Source organism: Podarcis erhardii, assembly GCF_964252035.2.
Source record: "Podarcis erhardii genome assembly, chromosome: W".
NCBI lineage: Eukaryota > Metazoa > Chordata > Lepidosauria > Squamata > Lacertidae > Podarcis > Podarcis erhardii.
The window spans coordinates 5739583-5758003 of NC_138506.1; the positions used below are offsets into that span (position 1 = coordinate 5739583).

The 18421-nt window shown below is 41.2% G+C and overlaps 1 long non-coding RNA gene across 1 annotated transcript in view; it reads right to left on the reverse strand.

Moving 5' to 3' along the window:
- Positions 1 to 9964, reverse strand: part of LOC309333264 — a 59323-nt gene extending 49359 nt beyond the window's left edge. The window contains exon 1 of the long non-coding RNA XR_014152428.1: positions 9456 to 9964. This is a non-coding gene — a long non-coding RNA (uncharacterized lncRNA). The remainder of the gene's footprint in view (positions 1 to 9455) is intronic.
- Positions 9965 to 18421: the final 8457 nt, after the last annotated feature.

Sequence of the window (18421 nt, forward strand, 5' to 3'; positions counted from 1 at the left end):
TACACTCTTCACAGAGCTCTGAGAAGCCTGTGAACTTTTGGGAATCTTCTTTCCCACAGTTAGCCGCATCATGTGATGTCAACAAGCTGGCTGTCTGCAGCTGCGATGTTCTCATATACTGACATGGACTGGTTGGTACTGCACAACGTGCAGATTGACTGGGTTAGCCAGACAGTGCGCTTCCCGGACCTGTGTCCTCATGTTCAGCAAAAAGTGCTGGTAGCACTCAGATTACCCCCGGGCCCAGCACATCGGACATGACGTAAAAACAGACCCATCAGCAAAACAAAGAGCTGCTATGGAGCGGCTGTCACTGGAAGGAGCAACAGGTGGAAAAACAGATAATATAACTGACTCTGACAATGGCCAATCTTAAAATATTAAGTTGGAATGTTAACGGTTTGAACAACAAAGCTAAACGTAACAGGATTCAACATGTAATTCTAAAACAAAAGTTGGATATAATTTGTCTTCAGGAAATACGCATCGCAAAAAAAGCATAAAAGAGTTTTAATTAATAAAAAATTAGGATAGGACTTCATCTCAGCAGACAAATCAAAAAAGAGAGGAGTTGGAGCAAAGTATTGAGATAGAAGTTCCTTTAAAAGTAAAATATTTAGGGATGTGGTTAACAGCAAAAAATATAAACAACTATAAAGACAATTATGAAAAAGTGTGGCTCGAGATAAAAAGGAATCTAGAAATATGGAGTAGAATGAACCTTTCCCTACTAGGAAAAATAGCAGTGATAAAAATGAATGTATTGCCAAAAATGCTCTTTCTTTTTCAGACAGTCCCAATAATGGTGACAGATGATTGTCTCAAAAGATGGCAGAAGGAAATTTCCAAGTTTATTGGGGGGGGGGGCAAAAGGCCAAGGACTATACACAAGATACTTACAGACACCAAAGAATGAGGCGGTTTTGCCCTCCCAGACCTCAAACTGTATTATGAGGCTGCATGTTTGGTGTGGATTAGGGACTGCATAAAACTGGAAAAGGAAGAAGCACTAGATTTAGAAGGTCATGATAACAGATTCGGATGGCTCACATATTTATGGTATGGGAAAGGAAAAGTACACAAAGGATTTTATAATCATATAATTGTTGTCGTTTAGTCGTGTCTGACTCTTCGTGACCCCATGGACCAGAGCACGCCAGGCACTCCTGTTTTCCACTGCCTCTCGCAGTTTGGTCAAAATCATATAATTAGGAGATCATTAATGAGGGTGTGGGAGAGATATAAAGATTTAATAGAGCAAAAAACCACTTTGGTGGCTATCACCAATTGAAGCTTTCTTGCTCAAACCACTTGGTTAAAAGGGGAAGTGGCTTACATATAGAGATTTGTTAAAGGATCAAGAAGGAAAATGGAAACTAAAAGATTATGAAGAAGTAAAATATCATTTTCAGAATTAGTTACATTATAACAACTACATGAGATGTACAAGGAAGACAATAAGAAAGGATTTAGTTATACCACTTCTAGATTTCAAGAGGAAGTCATAGAAGAAGTGAAGCTGCTGAAGAGAGCATATAGCATCTTGCTAGAATAGGAAACAAAGGATGAGGAGCTAAAATCGGTCATGATCAAATGGGCACAAGACATAGGACATAATATACAATTTGAGGACTGGGGAAAACTGTGCGAAATAGATTTAAAATTTACAGACTGTTCCCTTCTGAAAGAAAATTATATGAAAATGATGTATAGATGGTATATAACACCAGTACAGATAGCAAAAATGTATAAAACTGGCTCAAACATTTGTTGGAAATGTAAAGAAAAAGAAGGGACTTTTTATCATATGTGGTGGGAATGTAGACAAGTAAAAAAATTCTGGGAAATGATATATAATGAATTGAAAAAAAATGTTTAAAATGACATTTGTAAAAAAAAAAAAAAAAAAAAAAGAAGCATTTCTGTTAGGAATTGTAGGGCAAGACCTGCCAAGGAAAATAAAGAACTTATTTATGTATGAGTCTTGATTGCACAAGGATGGAAGAATGAGGAAACCTCAACGAAAGAACAGTGCTAAGAGAAATTGATGAATTATGCAGAACTGGCTAAACTGACATACAAACTGTAAGACAAGGACAACTGTGACTTCAAGGAGGAATGGGAACTTTTTACAAACTACTTAAAAAGACAACAAAATGAATTGGACTCCTTGGCAGGTTTTGAATAAACATACACAAATTTATTGGTTGATAACATGATGGATAGATATGTAAGGATATGTACAATTTTAAAAAATGGGGAGAATATTACAAGTAGAGAAATCAGAGAGAGGAGCTGAGGGAAGTCCTTGGAGGGAGGGTTGGGGGTGGAAAAATGGGGGGGGGGGATAATATATGGTTTGATAATTTGTTATGTAGAAACTGATTAATAAAAAATATCTACAAAAAAAGAAGATTGGCAAACCAAGTTAATGGACCACTCTTAAATGGCAAAACTAACTGGAAAGCTCAGAAATGAAGATGACAATAAATGTTATAAAGAATGGGAAATGTTTATCGTGTATTTACAAAAGTATTGTAAACAGGTTAATACATTGGCAGGATTTTAAGAACACTTGTAATTATAGAAATAGTATAGGAAATTTGAGGTAGAATAAGTAATTTGGAGTAGAAATGATATGCAGTTGAAAAGGAAATTTAAGGAACCGGGGGGGGGGGGGAGTCATGGGATTCAGAGAATCCCATTTTATGGATTTGATATTGCTTTTATGTATATTTTTCTTTGTGGTTGTTGTTTGTTTTTTATTTTTGTTTAAAATTTAATAAAAATGTTATATAAAAAAAAGTTTTCCTTCACATAAGACAGTCTGTGCTAAATTGTAGAAATTCATTTAATTGGTGTACCAATCCAAAGAGATGACAAGCTAACAAAAGAATCTCTTCCATCTCTTTTGTTCATTTATGCTGTATACCTTTTGCTTAGAGAGCAAAGGACAAAGTTTGCATGTTCTCTCAGATGAGCTCAGCATTAGACCTACACCATCAGCAGGTTATAAAGAATAGTAGATTCTACTATTTACAGCTTTGCTTTATGTCTTAGAATGCAAGATGATGCACCGTTTAAATTACATCAGATATTTGTCAGCTATCCAAATATTAAGCTTTCATGCTACACTGGAGCTCCTATAAAGATTAGATTCCAATTTTTTAAAAATAAGTTTTGTCTTGATTCAACTTTCATATCTCTTTTTTTTTTTAATAATATTTTTATTAAGTTTATGAAATACAGAAAAAAAGAATAAAAGACAGGTATAGAAAATAAAGTAGAGAAGTTACAAATTTCCATAATCCTTTTTTTCAGCAAATCCAATGGACTTCCCCACATCTTCCTAACCCTGCGTTCTCTGTGATACAAAACATCAGCAATTTGTTAACTTATTTCAAAACTTATTGTATCTTTCATTTTATCATGTTATCTAATTTCCAAAGTGTTGTAACCGACATCTTATACGTTTTAGCTTAAACATAATAAAGTTATTTCATTATTCCACCTCTGACTTCTTGTACCTTAATTTTCATTTCATTAGTTTACAATTGCTGAAGCTAGAATTTCCTCAAAAGTGCATTTTTTAACATTCATACAACTTATAATGTTTTTTCAAATAGTCTTTAAATTTTTCCCAGTCTTCCTCGATTGTTTCTTCTCCCAAGTCTCGGATTCTGCCAGTCATTTCGGCCAGTTCCATGTAGTCCATCAACTGCGTCTGCCATTCCTCCAGCGTGGGTAAATCTTGTGTCTTCCAATGCTTAGCAATCAGGATCCTTGCTGCTGTGGTAGCATACATAAAAAAAGTTCTATCTTTCTTAAGTACTCTCTGGTCCACAATGCCTAGAAGAAAGGCCTCCGGTTTCTTAGGTAAGGTAAATCTAAGTACCTTTTTTAGTTCATTATGAATCATCTCCCAAAAGGCCTTCACTTTCGGGCAAGTCCACCAGAGGTGAAAGAATGTCCCTTCCGCCTCTTTACATTTCCAACATTTGTTGTCAGACAGGTGATATATCTTAGCAAGTTTGACTGGGGTCATGTACCACCGGTATATCATTTTCATAATATTTTCCTTCAAGGCACTACATGCCGTAAATTTCATTCCGGTGTTCCATAACCTTTCCCAGTCTTCAAACATAATGTTGTGCCCCAGGTCCTGCGCCCATTTTATCATGGCGGATTTGACTGTCTCGTCCTGTGTATTCCATTTAAGCAGCAAGTTGTACATTCTCGAAAGTAGTTTATTTTTTGGCTCTAACAGTTCTGTCTCTAATTTCGATTTTTCCACCTGGAATCCAACCTTTTTATCCACTTTAAAAACCTCCTGAATTTGAGCATAGTGCAACCAATCTCGCACCTTGTTTTTTAATTTTTCCAAGCTCAGCAACCTCCAATTGTCTCCAATTTTTTCAATTGTTTCCCAATATTTAGGCCAGTAGGCTTCCATGTTAAGTCTCTTACGTGCCTTGGCCTCCACCGGTGAGAGCCACCTCGGAGTCTTACTCTCCAATAAGTCCTTATATTTTGTCCAGACCATCAAAATTGCTCTTCTGACAATATGGTTTTTAAACAATTTGTGAACTTTAACCTTGTCATACCACAAATATGCATGCCACCCAAAAGCATTATCAAACCCTTCCAGATCTAGGACATCAGTGTTTTCCAATAAGATCCAATCTTTCAACCAGCAGAAGGCTGCAGATTCATAATATAACCTCAAGTCTGGCAGGGCAAATCCCCCTCTTTCTTTCGCATCAGTATTTTAAACTTTATTCGGGGCTTTTTGCCCTGACAAACAAACTTAGAAATATCCTTCTGCCACTTTCCAAAACATTCCACTTTGTCCACGATCTGTAGGGCCTGGAACAGAAATAACATTTTCGGCAATACATTCATCTTTATAGCTGCTATTCGGCCCAACAAGGAAAGTTTCAATCTTGACCATATTTCCAAATCTCTTTTGATTTCTGACCAACATTTCTCATAATTATCTTTAAACAAATTCAAATTTTTGGAGGTCAGATACACCCCTAGGTATTTTACTTTTTTAACCACATTTAATTCTGTTTCTTTCAGGAACTCATCTGTTTCTGTAGTTGTCAATTTTTTTGCTAAAACCTTAGTTTTTTGCTTATTCAGCTTAAATCCCGCCACCCGACCAAAGTCAGAAATTAATTCTAGCACTCTTTTAGTACTAGAGACTGGCTCCTGTAATGTTAATACCAAGTCATCTGCAAAAGCTTTCAGTTTGTATTGTTTCACTCCGACCTCAATTCCTTGTACAGACCGGTCCTTTCTAATCATGTTCAATAGCACCTCCAGAACTGAAATGAACAATAGGGGGGATAGGGGGCACCCCTGTCGTGTCCCTTTTTCAATTTTAAACCCCTCTGTCACCACATTGTTTACTATCAGCTTAGCTTTTTGTTCTGAGTAAATTGCCTCTATTCCATTTTCAAACCCCCACCCCACTCCCATCCCTTCCAAATTTTTCTTCATGAACATCCAAGAAATGTTATCAAAGGCTTTCTCCGCATCAATAAAAATTAAAACCGCTCTAGTATTAAGATTTGTTTGTAGAAGTTCCAAAATATCAATAATGTTTCTTGTATTATCAAACAAATGCCTACCGGGGAGAAAGCCAGCCTGGTCCTTATGGATCACTTCATTGAGTACTTTTTTGAACCTACTTGCCAAAATGTCCGCAAAAAATTTGTAATCCACGTTTAGGAGTGAGATGGGGCGGTAGTTCTTAAGCTGGGTCTTTTCAGATTCTTGTTTAGGTATCAATGTGATGAAAGCTTCTTTCCACGTCTCCGGTGCCTTCCTCCCCTCCATAATCTGATTGCAGACCTCCAACAGAGGTTGTATCAAATAGTCCTTCAAGACCTTATAGTATTTGGAGGTAAGTCCATCAGGGCCTGGAGATTTGCCTAATTGAAGGTTCTGAATGGCACTTTCAATTTCTTGCGGAGTAATATTACTATTCAGGGTAGTTCTCATTTCCTGAGTTATTTTTTGTAATCCATTAGTTTTAAGGAATTGATCCACCTCAAAGTCTTTCTGTGGCCCTTGTGAATAAAGTTCTTTGAAATATCTCTGGAAACACTTTCTAATTTCCTCGGGTTTCTGAATCATTCTCCCTTCAATCTCTAGATTTGTAACTGTATTAAGTTTTTGTCTCTTTTTCAACTGCCATGCTAGCAGTTTCCCACACTTGTTTGCTGATTCAAAGGATCTTTGTTTCATTTGTTTAATTTTCCATTCCACCTCTTGATTTATCAATTTCGAATATTGTGCCTGGAAAAATTTCACTTCTCTCAGCACTTCCTTCGACTTGGGCCTAGATCTTAATTTTTTCTCTCCTTCTCTTATTTTCTCCAATATCTTCTCCTTCTTTTCATTCCAGAACTTTTTCTTAATCGTATTTTGTTGTATTAGAAACCCTCTCATAACAGCTTTACTTGCGTCCCAGATTGTTCTTTTTTCCACAGTGGTGTTTAAATTTATCTCAAAATAGTCCTTTAAAGTTTTTTGGGCCTTCTTAACAATCTCCTGATCCCTTAATAGGGTGTCATTCATTTTCCATCTAAAGGATCCGGTTATGTTTAATCTCAGTTCCACTTTCAATGCATTATGGTCGGAGCAGGTTTTTGGGCAGATTTCCACTTTTCTAGTCTTAGGTGCCAGTCCTCTAGTTACCCATATTTGGTCGATTCGTGTCCATGTCAGATGAGCTTCAGAAAAGAAAGTTCCTTCTTTTCCTAGGGGGTTCTTAACCCTCCATATGTCAATTAAGTCCATGTTGTCAGTCATTTCAAAAAAAGTTTTAGGTAGTCTGCCATCTTTCGTTATGTTAGCACTTTGCGACTTATCCATGTTTACAGATACGACCCCATTCATATCACCCAACATAATGATGTTGTTATAGTCTAAATAGTCCAGCATAATCTCATGCAGCTTCCTAAAGAATTCCGATTTTCCTTCATTTGGAGCATATATTCCTAAAATCAAAAATTTTTCTCCTTGTGTCTGAATTTCAATCACCAAAATTCTGCCATGTTCATCTTTAAATAAGAATTTCGGTGACAGGCTCTCCTTTGCATATATCACCACTCCTCTTTTCTTAACTTTGTCCGAAGAAATAAATTCTTGGCCTAATCTTTTATTAATTAACACTTTTCTGTGGAGCCTTGTCACATGTGTTTCTTGCAAGCAAATAATGTCCAATTGTTCTTTTTTCAAAATATGAAATACTTTTCTTCTTTTTTCCGGAGAGTTTCCGCCATTTATATTCCAACTGAGGAGCTGCAGAGACATCCTGGTTTAGTTGGTGGGTCCTACAATGGGGTGTCTAGGTTTTCCTCCGATCCCGGAGGTGGTGGTGCTGGTCCAGATCCAGACGGTGTAGGTTTTGGTGGTGGTCCCGATGGTGGTGGTGGCCAAGAAGCTGCAGCTCCTTTTTGTAGGTCCTCCTCGTGGTCGTGTAGGAACTTCTGTTGATCCTCAGGTGTTTTGATTCTTACCTTCCTTCCTTTATAGGTAAATGATAGTCCTTGTGGAAACTCCCACCTATAAGGAATTGCGTTGTGTCTTAACAATTTGGTCAGGTCTGTGTAAGTGGTCCTAAGATCCAATAGATGTTTAGGTATATCTCTGTAGATTTCAGCCTTTTTACCTTCTATCTCCAAAGATTTTTTAAAATGTAGGCCTAATATCTTATCTCTTTCCTCTCTTGATCTCAAAATAACCAAACAGTCTCTGGCCTTATCTTTCTTTACCGATCTTCCCAGTCTAAAGGCCGTCACGATTTTGAAATCTTTGTCTTCCTCAATTCCCCAGAATTTGGAAAATAAAAGTGTCAGAAATCCCTCTAAATTACCTACCTCCAATTCTGGGATGGCCCTTAACCTGAGATTATTTTCCTTACTTTTCAATTCAACTAGTGACAGGTAGGCTTGTTGTTCCCCTACCTGTCTTTTCAGGGGCCTTACTTCCCCCTTAATCTCATCAACTTTTTTGTTTGCCTGTTCTGCTTTTTGATTGGCTTCCACAGCTAGTTTATAATTTTCAGCCGTAGCTCCTTGCAAATTCTCTATTGCCTGAGTATGCTGGGAAACCTGATCAGATAATTTACTAATAGAGGATGTAGCTTGGTCAGTTTTTAATGATTGATTGTCCACCTTTTGGTTTAAAATTGCCAGTTGCTCCAAAATTTGTTTCAGGACTGTTTCAGATCCTCCAGTTGCCATATCTTCTGTAACAGGCTGCTCAGTTTCCACCTCCTGTGCTGTTAGCACAGTTGGGACAGATGATCTGCGTTGATGAGTTAAAGTTGTTTGAACAAGTTGCACAGATTTCTTTTCTTTTTCTTTTTCTTTAGCTTTGGCTGCTCTTGTTTTCCCTGAGCCACTCATTCCACACCTGCCTCAGTTCAAGGTCAAATTGTCTTTTATTCCATAAGAGAGACAAGTCCAAAATATAAACAATTAAACCACAAGAAGTCTCAATAAAGTACAGTTCCCAGGCCACTATGTCTCCACAATCCTCTAGGGGGAGTATTTCAGAGTTTCAAGGAAGGAGAGAACTCTTTTCCGCCATTAAAGTTCCTATATTCCCCGTATTAAGTCTTTGTAATTCCAGAGTACAAAAGGAAGGTTCCCAAGGCTTTCTATTTCTTGAATAAAGGCCACAAGGTGTCAAGAATGGTCCCAGCAACAATGTTTAAACGTTAGTATCTCAGTCTATGTAACAGTTTAAACTTCAGCAACAGTATCAGCAGTTTGACAGTTCTCTATTACGCTCTGGCAGCCCGACGACTAGGTTGTCCCTTTTAGCTCCGTATAGCTCAAAAATAGGAAGAAAGTTCCGAAAATAGAATCCACAGGTTTAACAAAGATTTCCCTTTTGACTTCTAAAAACAGAGTCTATCAATGCGCCTTTGTTCTGCTTTTACGATCCTTTTTGAACGCTACAGCGCTCTTCAGAGCCCTTGCTTTGATCTAGTTAGCAGGATCGGAAGACGGACTTCCTGTTACTCGCCTCCCGTTTTCAGTCAAAATCCTCAAATTTAGTCCAAAATTTAGTACCCCTTACTCACGGGTATGTAGCTGTCAAATTCAGTGTTTTCAAGAAGAAAGGTCAGCGCTCATCGGCAGCAGCAGCGCGGCTTTGCATCCACGAAAAGAGCGATGAACTCACAGCGCCGCTCCCCCTTTCACGTTCCGGAGCCCCTTACGAGGTTCCTTCTTCGTTTCTGGGGGGGCTTTTGGCGCCCGCCGAGTCCCACGGCCACAGGCTCGCTCTGCCTGTGGTTTTTCTTAGTGGGTCTCCGCTTTGCCGCAGCGGACGACCCTTTTTCGCGGAGCCCCTCTTCACAGAGTAAAGAGGACCGCCATTGCCGTTTTGCACCGCCTCCGGAAGTCCTCAACTTTCATATCTCAAGTGACTTACCATCCTGGCGTGTAAATATAGAAGTTTCCTCACACGGAAAGGTTTCACTAGGGAGAAGAAAACAAAACTCAATACTTATTCTTTATTTGAAAAAGTTATGTTCTGCCTTTCACATATTCTTCTTCTTTGGCAATCACTCGTAGCTGAGTATGATTGTCTTCCATAAACACGGTTTTAACAATGAGTCCGTACTCAAGGCAGCTGTAGGTAAAACAGCAAGGGGATCTTTATTCCAAGTAAAGCAGCATATCAGATCTAGAAACAAGATAGGTCATATTCTCTTGCACAAAATCAGCCAATTTGAATAAAAGGGCTGAGCACACTTTTGGAGGGTGGTAAATCTGTAAAGTGGGTCCCCAAGACTGGGTGCTGGGGATGACTTGCCTCTTGTGACAAATGACAAAAAGCTTGTGATGCAATCACATAACATGTACCATGAATCTAATTATGATCTCACCATTCTCCATTCTGGTCAGCAAACACAGCACATGACAGGCAAAGGGGAGCTACAGTAAGAAAGAAAATATATTACGTAAAAGCAGTTAACAGGTAAAATCAGTTCTTTCCATCTCAACACAATCATAAAAAGCAGATGGCATTTAATTCAGCAAAGCCACTTCCGAGCTGGAGAGGAGGTGGGGTTGTGGGCACAGCCCCGCGAGAGCAGGGGAATCCTCGGGCGCGTCACCAACCCGGCCAGCCAATCGGCGGGCCGGGGAGGCGTGGCCTAACACACTTAAGGCTGGTGCGCCCGGGGACTTTCCTCTCTTCCCCGTTCCAGCTGCTGCGGTTTGCTTCGTCTTCAGGGACTGTTGCAGACAGGGATTTTGGCTGTTTTTTGTGTAGGACCTTCGCGCTTGCCTGCTTCGCTCTGCCGACCTCTGCACGAGCTGAAATCACTACGGGACCTAGGTCTCAAAAGAGCTGAAATCACAGTCTGCTTTGAGCTGAAGTGTCGGCAGTAGGGAGCTGGTGGACGTGCGCGGTTGTTAGCTTACGGGATTTTTTTGTGTTCGTTTTGTGGATTATTTCTACTTATCTTTCGTGGTCATCTGGAGGAGACGAAACAGCGCTGGTCGAGCGCTTCTGCGTGGCTTCATGCACCGAGGTTCTGGTGCTTCAGTGCGGCTAATTGCATCGACGAGGCTAGGAGTCCTGCACTTGCAAGTCGTCCCGGATTAACCAGGGGGCTGGTAAAGTATCTTGTGTGGGGCGATCTGCAGCAGTAACCCTCGGCGTGAGATAGGTTTAGCGGGCGGCTCAGCTAATTTTCTAACCTTCCTTAATATTTCAGGGAAGCGGTTTGCCGTTTTATAGTTGCCCGTGAGGCTGCTCCTCTTGCTCGCGGCTTCAGCTCATTAATACCCGGCGCTGTTAGCGGGGAGGTTCGCTTTGTGGCATTCTGCGCTGTTTGCGTGGCAGCATTCGTTATTTACTGCAGCGGGGACAATCACTTTAAAGCTGCCGGTGTTGCCGCGCTCTGGGTCCGTGCTGCCAGGCTTACTGTAAGAGGCAGCTGGGGGGTCGCATGGGGAGGCAAAAGCGCTCATATTTGTTAGGAGGATCGGGCTGCCGGGCCATCTTCTCCCACACGTGACGAAGCGCAGGCGGCCATTTTTAACAAGGGCTTACAGTAAGGGCAGCCGGCCGGCGCCATTTTAGGAGTGACCACATGGTGAAGTGCGGGCGGCCATCTTGTGTGAGGCATGGGGTACTTGCAAATATACTTTGGAATTTTAACTATGCAGGGGCCGTTTGTTTCGCCTTTCGAAAGGGTTAACGGTAGCGACGTCGTCGCGCCTAGGGCCCATTTTAAAAAAACCACTGCAGCCGTGGCCATGGCGGTGCAGAATCAGGCACCCTAGGGCGGCGCGTTGCCCACCACCATTTTGAGTGTGCCACATGACTGGGGAGCGGTGGCCATCTTAGTATAGGCAGTTCATGTTGGCTATTTGCAGTATGGTAGCGCTGCAGAGAGCTTGCTGGGGAGACCATGCATTAAAAAGGGACTCAAAAATAACTTAAACAAGGTTTTAATAAGAAAAACAAAAACTCCATTTACACTAAATACATCAACAAACAAACATGACCCAACCACCAACCCATCCCCCAGGGTAATGGGAGAGCTAGGTGCTGCTCCTTATATACTACACCCAAATGCTGACACACCTTAATCAGTACAACTCAGCAGCACCTGCTATGTTTCACAGCTGTAAAGCTGGGTCTCGTTATTTTGCTCTGGCCCTTGCTCTGGCCCCTTAAAGACATACACATCGAGTGGAACAATGATGAACCTTTACATTTAAAGAAACCATTCAACATTTCCCCTGCGGTTCATCATTGTGAAACGAAAACATAAAGCATATTTTGTACATGTCTTTCATGTGTAACCTTTGGAAGTGCTTTTGTAAAAATGTCCGCAATTTGATTGTTACCTGGAACATATTCAAATACAATCATTTTATCAGCAATTAGTTTCTTTACAAACTGCAAACGTAATCTCAAGACTCTAGTGCGCTGCGTATTGGTCTCTGAACACAGGATAGTGAGTCCGCTCTGGGAATCAAGGTAAACTTTTACTGGTAGTGTTACTTGCATCTGTAGGTCTGCAAATACTTGCAGATACCATTCTACATCACGAGTGGCCTGAACGCATGCACATAATTCACTCTCTGTTGTGGAGAGACAAATAATGGTTTGTGTCTGGGACTTCCATTCAAATGGACAACCGTTATAACAAAACACCATACCAGACACACCCCTGCAATTATTTTGTTCCACTGCATGAGATGCATCACAGAAAATTTCAAAACCTTTGTCAATACTTGATGTAAACTGCAACCTATAATGTTTGGTATGTTTAAGGTACATCACCACTCTCTTAAGAGCAGAGAAACATTGTGTAGTGGGCTTTTCCACAAATTTTGCCAGAAAGTGAAAAGCATAAGTTATATCTGGTCTTGAGATTCTTTGAATGAAATTTAGCTTGCCTATAGCAGAACGATACAAAGTTTTGTTAGGGAATGGCTTATCTTCACCTGTAAAGGTGAAACCACACACCATAGGCGTTTCCTTCCCATTTGCATTTTCTAAATGTAGCATTTCAACAAGGTCATCAATTTTTGCAGTTTGATGAACCAGAAAAGATCCATTTTTGCCTTTCTCAATTTGCATAGATAAGTAATTTTTAGCTATGCCTAATTCCACCACATCAAATTTCTTCTGTAACTGTGAAACTACCTCTTCATATTCCTGTTTAGTTTTTGTAGAAATTAACACGTCATCTACATACACACATATCTTTGTTACAGAGTTTGCCCTTTCCTTTATAAACACACAGTTGTCTGCCTTTCCTTGTGAAAAACCAATATCCAGCAATTCTTTTGCTAAAGTTTGGTGCCAATTCCTTCCACTTTGGTGCAGACCATAAAGGGATTTATTTAATTTGCATACCAAACCTTCAGCGGCGTCTATGCCTTCAGGGACACGCATAAAAATTTGTTCTTTTAAATCTGCAAACAAATATGCAGTTTTTATATCTAGGTGATAAACAGAATGTCCACGTTGTGATGCATCTTTTAACAAAAGCTTAACTGTTTCATATTTTACACTTGGTGAATAACACAAATCATAATCTTCGCCTGGAATTTGTTGAAAACCCTTAGCAACTAATCTTGCTTTGTACCTTACAACTTCATTTTTGTCGTTCATTTTAACTCTATAAACCCATTTTGAATCAATAAGTCTCATATCTCGGGTTTGTGGTACAAGAGATCAAGTGTTATGCTCTTTTAAAGAAGCTATCTCAGAGTTCATAGCTTTATACCAATTTACAGCTTGGTGCTTAGGTAAATTCTGAACATCATTGTAGCTTTTTGGCTCAAAAACTGCCTTATTGGCATACACAGTATTAAAATGTTCATCTGCAAATCGTTGTGGCTTCTGCCTCTTTCTATCTGAACGTCTCAGTCCAGAAGGAGAGTCAGACTCCTCAGACTTAATGGGACTAAGTGAACTACTAGTTTCAGGTTGTAAATCATCATTGTCAGGCTGAAGAGATGCCTGTAGGCTAAGCTCACGGTCAGAAAAATCAAGAGAATCTAACCTCCACTTGGGTGCCTGTGACTTTAAATCATCAAATAAATTATCAGATTCAACAGGCTTTTTGTCTTTTTCCATTAATTCAGAAGCACCATTTCCTGCTGCTGCTGCTGCTGCTTCCTCTTCTTCCTCAGTACTCTCTATACTGTCAGTATCTTGGAAAACAGCAACCCCATTCCAATTTACAGTTTGTATCATGCTTCTGGTAATATGAAATTTGCCAGTTGCTGGTATGTAAATTCTGTACGCCCCCTGCTGGTAGCCCATTAATTTTCCCTGAACACTACGCTCACCCAATTTTTGCTTAGCGGGATAATGCATAATTAGATCTGAACCCCAAATGCGTAGGTATTTCAGATTAGGGCGTTTTTTAAACAGCTTCTCATAGGGGGTGACATCTAAACCAGAATGATAACTGCGATTTCTAACATAACAAAACGCATGAAGCACTTCAGCCCAAAAGTCTTTGGGCAGATTAGCATCGTGCAGATACGTTTTAACCCCTGCCTGTAAGTCACGCTGCACAACTTCAACAAGCCCATTTTGCCAGGGACTTCGGGGGCAAGATAACTCATGAGTAGTCCCCTGCGCTTCCAGGAATTTCTCAAAATCCTCAGAAACAAATTCTCCGCCCCAGTCAGAAAACAGGTTCTTAATTGGTTTGTTAAAGTGCGTTTTTACCCAGTTGCAAAAAACTTTGTACTTCTCAAATGCTTGGGACTTCTCAGCTATTGCATAAGTCCAACAATATCTACTATACTGGTCTATGAGGGTGAGCCAGTACTTTGAACCTCCTAATGATGGTGGGAGTGGCCCAACTAAGTCACAATGTACACGCTCAAATGGCTCAGTTACTTTCCTATCTGAGCACCTACCCTTGCGTGCAACCTTAATCTTATTCTTGCAACAAGATAGACATTGCATAAAGAATTTACATGGTTTTAAGTTGAGGCCATTAACAATATTCTTTGTCTTAATTACATCAGCAAAATTCAGGTGTCCTAGAATTCTGTGCGCCTCGTGGACACACCCAGAATGAGGCCTTACATTCCTCAACCTCTGGCTTGACTGTGCTGCTCTGCAATTGGGAGTAGGTGCGATTGGGAGTAGGTGCGAAAATACAGTCTGTATAAACCATCAGAGTCCCGGGCATACAATAGACGTTTGTTCCCCTCAAAAAACTCACACATTGAATTTAAGAAACGCACACTTATGCCTTGACGAGCAAAGCACCTTACTTGTCCACTGACATAAATTGTCCACTGACGGGCAGTAAATGCAGTTTGCTATTGTAATGTTTAAAGAGTCAAGTTTAACAGTACCCCTGCCAAGTGACTGCAAGACTTGTGAATTGGCTAAATGTACATTACCAATTTCCTCTTCGAAAGAAATAAACAAGCTTCGATCGTTGCAAATGTGCTGAGATGCTCCTGAGTCCACAATAAAAGATTTCCACTTGGCACCTTTAATTCTTTTATGATCTGCAGTCTGAGTGTGAAAAGCTCGCGGCTCGTTTCTGTCTTTACGGTACGATGTCGACTGCTGGGCTGACAACCGTGACTGACGAACAGAAACAGGCTTAGGAGTACTTTGCTTTCTTTTGGATCTGCAGTCCTTTGCAAAATGTCCTTGCTTATTGCAGAACCAACAACGCTTGGCAGCTTTAAATGCAGTTGTATCACCACAAGTTTGCATATGGCGTTCCTCATTCTTTCTGGAAATAGGAGTGCTTATGGCACAAGCCTCCCTTCTATCCAACTCGCCCATTAATCTTGCTGTTACCCCTTCCACAGTTAATTGCGCTGGTGGAACGGCAGATATCTGGCTAGCTATACCATCAAAGTCCTCATTAAGGGAACAAAGAATGATAAAAACATACTGAATATCAGGTATGTCCATGTCCCTTCGAATTAATTCGCCGCGTATTGCCTCCAGACGTCTCAAGTGTGCTGCCAAATCACCACCAGGCTGCAACTTAGTCTGGTACAACTGCTTGAAAAACGTCAATGCAGACGCTGACTCTTTTCTAACATGCACTGCTGCAAGACTGTCCCACATTTCTTTGGCAGTTTTCTTATTCCTTATATAGACTACTTGCTGGTCGCTGACTGCCAAATTAATTATCGCCCTGGCTTTCGCATCTCCTTTCGACCAAGCATTTGTTACAGGGTCAGGAGGGTCATCAGTTACATAGGTCCATACTTCTCTAGAGGTCAAAAGCGCCTCCACCCGAAAAGACCATAAACTATAGTTCTCATCTGTTAGCTGTGGGAAGACCAGAGCCTTCTCAGCTTCTGGAACCCGGTCAACCATTCTGGAGCTCTTCCAGACCCACAGAACTACACTAACAGGAGAAGGAGTTTTCAAACCTTTCTCAGAGTCCAAAAATATGCAGTCATCCACTCAGCAGCTGGGCCCATAACCAAAGATGTTGGCTATTTGCAGTATGGTAGCGCTGCAGAGAGCTTGCTGGGGAGACCATGCATTAAAAAGGGACTCAAAAATAACTTAAACAAGACAAAACAAATTCCTTCCAGTAGCACCTTAAAGACCAACTAAGTCAGTTCTTGGTATGAGCTTTCGTGTGCATGCACACTTCTTCAGATACACATGTGCATGCACACGAAAGCTCATACCAAGAACTGACTTAGTTGGTCTTTAAGGTGCTACTGGAAGGAATTTGTTTTGTTTTGACTATGGCAGACCAACACGGCTACCTATCTGTAACTGGAACTTAAACAAGGTTTTAATAAGAAAAACAAAAACTCCATTTACACTAAATACATCAACAAACAAACATGACCCAACCACCAACCCATCCCCCAGGGTAATGGGAGAGCTAGGTGCTGCTCCTTATATACTACACCCAAATGCTGACACACCTTAATCAGTACAACTCAGCAGCACCTGCTATGTTTCACAGCTGTAAAGCTGGGTCTCGTTATTTTGCTCTGGCCCTTGCTCTGGCCCCTTAAAGACATACACATCGAGTGGAACAATGATGAACCTTTACATTTAAAGAAACCATTCAACAGTTCACGGCGTGAATACTTCCTGGCAGCTTAGCTTTCCAATTACATGGCGGCTGATGCTACCTTGTTGCTAATCTTGTCTCCGCTGCTGCAGCAGTGTTTTCAGGGCAAAGTTAACTTCAGGTCTAAGCAGCCGGGTTCTCTTTTCTTTTAATTTCATTGTTTAGCTACTGTTGCTTGATCACATTGCCTCTTGGCCATAAGGAAAGAAGCGCTGGTCGATATTAATCTAATAGTTGGGAAAGATTAGCGGTCAGTAGTATAAAGCAATACAAAGTATTCGGCTATTGCCTGATTCGCGGAAGTGCTGCTTGCCTGTTGTAAAATTTTATTGGTGGCGCTGGGGAGGTTCATTCACCTCTTCACCCTTTTAACTCCCTGGCTCAAATTGATAGCCTTGGTGGTGTTAATTCTCTACTAATTAATGATTTATTTTATTGGGAACTAATTACTTGGTGAACTGTGGAGTCTTGCATGCAGTTATTGACAATACCACACAGTAATAGTGGTGTCTGAGGAATAGCCTCCTAGCTGTTGATTTGCTGTGGGGCAAAAAGGGCAATCTGTTTTATTGTGTTTCCGCCTATTGGCGCTGTTATCTGAGCACGATTTCTGGGTCACCTTTGATTAACTCTCATTCTTTCTAAGAGGTTTCCATTGATAAGGCTTCAGCAAATTCTTATGGTCCAAGCTCCTACCTGAAATAACCCGGGTCTTTAGCGGCTTGCAGCCGGTGTAGGTAATACTGAACCAGCGCCGTGGTTTTTCTCTAAAGACAGCGTAGATAATACTGAACTAGCCCCTTTGTCCTCGGAAATCAGTTGGGCTGATACTGATACTGAAGTAGCTGGTACGCCTTTTCTTCTGTTCTTCCCAGTCGGGGTGCTACGGGGGGGGTAGCCAGGGGTCAATTCTGAACCAGCTGTTGGGTTTGAGTGATTTAAAAGGTTTACTTAACCCGTCTCTCAAATAGCAGGATGGCTTCTGGAGGAAACCAGCAGTCTTCTTCCCCGAGCAATGGCGGCGCCCAACTGCCTGCCATGCCTTGTGATCCCCAAGCGTTTGCTCAATTTTTCGCTGCTTTTGAAACCTTTTACAGGCAATGTAGACCGAGGGTTCTGGCGCTTCCAGCGCCGGAAGCATCGCAGGATTTTATACCCGATACCCTTCCTTGTAGCCAGCAGCAACCAGGCACCTCAGCTTCTACGTCAGCCGGGACTCAACTGGAAAACACCGCAGCTGGACGCCCCCAAATGCGCTCCCAGTCATCTAGTTCTAATAAGCCCACTTTGGGCACCAGTAAGGGTAAGGCACCTGCAAAAGGGGCCAATAGCAATTCCATTTCACAGGTTGTAGACATGCCTAGTATTTTTCAGGAGCAACCGCCTCAGCCTAGTTCAACAGAGGGCGGCTCGGGGTCCTGCTCTGAAGCAGAGCAACAGGAACCCCAGATCACCCGCCCAGCTGCCAACACGAACTCGGCCAACAGCGAGGCGCAAGGAGGCAAGAGGAAATCAAAGAGGAAGCACACGTTGGCGAAGAACAAGAGAAGTAAGCAGTCGGATACAGTGGACGATTCAGGTACGTCCTCCTCTGATTCTGATAGCGATGTACCCATGGAGGGGTACTGGGGTTTTGGGGAGGACAGTTCTGGTTTGCCTTTATGGGTGCACGAAAGTAGAGCCAATTCACATCGTAAGACGTTCAATGGAACACTAGAATGGAAGGAGGGGGCGTTGGTGGAAGATGTAAAGATTTCCACCAACTTATCCACGGATTTTATATTAGGGAACCATCTGTCCCAGAGGAGGAGGACTAAGATCCTCAAT